Source organism: Colobus angolensis, unplaced genomic scaffold, assembly GCF_000951035.1.
Source record: "Colobus angolensis palliatus isolate OR3802 unplaced genomic scaffold, Cang.pa_1.0 Scaffold109, whole genome shotgun sequence".
In the NCBI taxonomy this organism is placed as follows: domain Eukaryota; kingdom Metazoa; phylum Chordata; class Mammalia; order Primates; family Cercopithecidae; genus Colobus; species Colobus angolensis.
Genome location: NW_012111919.1, coordinates 7,204,341 through 7,207,412, shown reverse-complemented (window position 1 = coordinate 7,207,412; position 3,072 = coordinate 7,204,341). Strand labels below are relative to the sequence as shown.

The following is a 3,072-nucleotide window of genomic DNA, read 5'->3' as shown; positions in this document are numbered from 1 at the left end:
GGGGTTTCACCATGTTGGCCAGGCTGGTCTTGAACTCCTGGTCTCAAGTGATCCACCTTCCTCAGCCTCCCAAAGTGCTAGGATTACAGGCGTGAGCCACCGTGCCTGGCCTCATCATGTATCTTTGCATTTAACATTTAGAAATAAAAGTTAAGGTGGGGTACGGTGGCTCACACCTGTAATCCCAGCACTTTGGGAGGCTGAGGTGGGAGGATCACTTGAAGATAGGAATTTGAGACCAATCTGGGCAACATAGCAAGACCCCATCTCCACGAAAAACAAAGAAATTACCAGGGTATGGTGGTGAGCACCTATAGTTCAGCTACTTGGGAGGCGGAGGTATGAGGATGACTTGAGTGTGGGAGGCCCAGGCTGCAGTGAGCTGTGATAGAACTCCAGTCTGGGCAACAGAGTGAGATCTTGTCTCAAAAAAAAAAAAAGAAGAAGAAGAAGAAAAAGAAAATATGATATGTAGATGAATGTGTGTGGCTGTGTTTCAATAATACTACTTACAAACACAGGCTAGATTTGGCCCATGAGCCGTAGTTGCTGTGCTTGGTCTTAGTCTTTAAGATTCATACAGTCAGGGTGTGCACCCTGTTTATAATTAATCTTCAGCACCTAATACAATACCTGCCAAGTAAGTAGGTTTGCTGAATAAATGAATGTATGAGTGGATGAATCAAATGCTTTGTTATCCAACACAGAGCTATGCCTTTAGAGAGTACCTTGGTGACATTCTCTCTGGCCTATTCATAAAGTCATGTCTAGTTCCATACTCCTGGACTTTGCTTTTTTAAACCACACAACCACTCCTATTCTTTTTTTCTTTTTTTTTTTTTTGAGACAGAGTCTCACTTTGTTGCCCAGACTGGAGTGCAGTGGTGCAATTTCTGACCACTGCAACCTCTGCCTCCTGGGTTCAAGTGATTCTCCTGCCTCTGCCTCCCAAGTAGCTGGGATTATAGGCATGCACCACCAGGTTTGGCTAATTTTTGTATTTTTAGTAGAGATGGGGTTTCAGCATGTTGGCCAGGCTGGTCTTGAACTCCTGACCTCAAGTGATTCTCCTGCTTTGGCCTCCCAAAGTGCTGGGATTACAGGCGTGAGCCACCACACCCAGCTCATTTGTATTCTTTATTTCAATCCAGTCTCTCATCTCTCCAAGAACAATGAACCCACTTGCCCATTTGCTACACTACTGTAACACTGTCACCTTTCAGGAGGCTGGTGTGACCCAAAGGGAGGCCTGAGCTCCATGGTCCCATGTCTCTGCATAATGTCACAGTCAAATAAACAGTGACCAGCAACAGGAAGTATTTAAAAACATTTCCAGGCTGGGTGCGGTAGCCCATGCCTATAATCCCAGCACTTTGGGAGGCTGAGACGGGCGAATAACCTGAGGTCAGGAGTTCAAGGCCAGAATGGCCAACATGGTGAAACCCCATCTCTACTAAAAATAAAAAAATTAGACGGGCTTGGTGGCCAACGCCTGTAATCCTCAGGTAGGAGAATCACTTGAACCTGGGAGGCAGAGGTGGCAGTGAGCCAAGATTGTGCCACTGCACTGCAGCCTGGGCAGCAGAGTGAGACTCCATAAAATAAATAAATAAATAAATAAATAAAAATAAATAAAAAAAAGGAATTCCAATTCTATTTATATCCTTCAGAGTCTATTAATAAAGACCTATCTAGTAACACCTCATAGAAATCTCCTTTACCCCATTCCTCTTGATCTTGGTGTCTCTTTCTCGTTACTCTCGCCTCTTTTTCTTTTTCCCTAGTCAAACACTTGTGGCTCTTTACGAAGAGTGACACATACTGATTTAGGCCATCCACTGTTCTTTTGTATTTACACTCCATCTCCTGTCCCTCTGTTCGGGAAGTGCAATTCTCTTTGGAGGCTTCTAGAGCTGCTGCTAGATTCTTAGTGATTCATAATTTGTGCTTGAAATCCTTAAGGTTGAAGAATGGGGAAATTCTCTAAGAGAAGTTGCATTATCACAGGCAAGAAGGGGTATGTTCACTGGGCAAAAATCCTCAAGACTGCAGGCTCCCATTAGATGGTCTTCTTTGCAAAAGAAAATATGGGGTCATCTCTCATCTCCCCAAGCTTCAAATGTGGTCAATAAATTGGGGTGTGAAAAATACCAAAAAATAAGTGGCCAAATATTCACAGTGATACTGCTTATGACATACTCTCTCACGCTGAAAGCAAATCGGGCTGTGAAGGCTCTCATCTGAGCCCAGCTGGCTCACCAGAGCTCCCTGATTGGGGCTGGAGATCAACTGCCAGGCACTGAAACTCACTGGCCAGAGATCTGGATAAGCAGCAGAGGCCCATCTATACCATTTGTCTTGCTACTCCAGACCTTGTCTTGCTACTCCAGACCTTAATTCTGCCATGTGTTCATTTTCTAAGGGACATTCTGGTTTCTTTTTCTCTTCTTTAGCCTTGTATAATTCACCAATTCTGAGAATTCACTGGGACTGTGGAGGTTGTGACAATGTCTTTATTAACTATTTTTAATATAAAAAATCCTTATCTTGATTTAAGTGCCGAGATCCTCCAGACCTTGTTCCATGGACCCCTGTTAATAGCTGCTCTTGCACGAACACATCAGTGGGTCTGCTTCCTCTCCTTGCTGAAGAATATGGTTATTAATCTGACATTTGAATCCCAAAAACTATCCATCCATCCTGCCATATTTTACTTAGAGAGTAAAGAAGCTTCAGCCAGGTGCAGTGGCTCACGCCGGTGATCCCAGCACTTCGGGAGGTCGAGGTGGGTGGATCACTTGAGGTCAGGAGTTTGAGACCAATCTGGCTAACATGACGAAATCCCATCTCTACTAAAAATACAAAAATTAGCTGGGTACAGTGGCGCACGACTGTAATCCCAGCTATTTGGGAGGCTGAGGCAGGAGAATCGCCTGCAGAGGCAGAGGTTACAATGAGCCAAGATTGTGTCACTGCACTCCATCCAGGGTGACACAGCGAGACTCGGTCTCAAAAATAAATAAATAAATAAAATAAAATAAAAAATGAAATAAGTCTCACAGCAAACTAAGA

At 44.0% G+C, this 3,072-nt stretch overlaps 1 long non-coding RNA gene across 1 annotated transcript in view; it reads right to left on the bottom strand.

Moving 5' to 3' along the window:
• LOC105518180 overlaps window positions 1-3,072 on the bottom strand; it is a 74,938-nt gene that overhangs the window by 40,989 nt on the left and 30,877 nt on the right. The window lies entirely within an intron of this gene.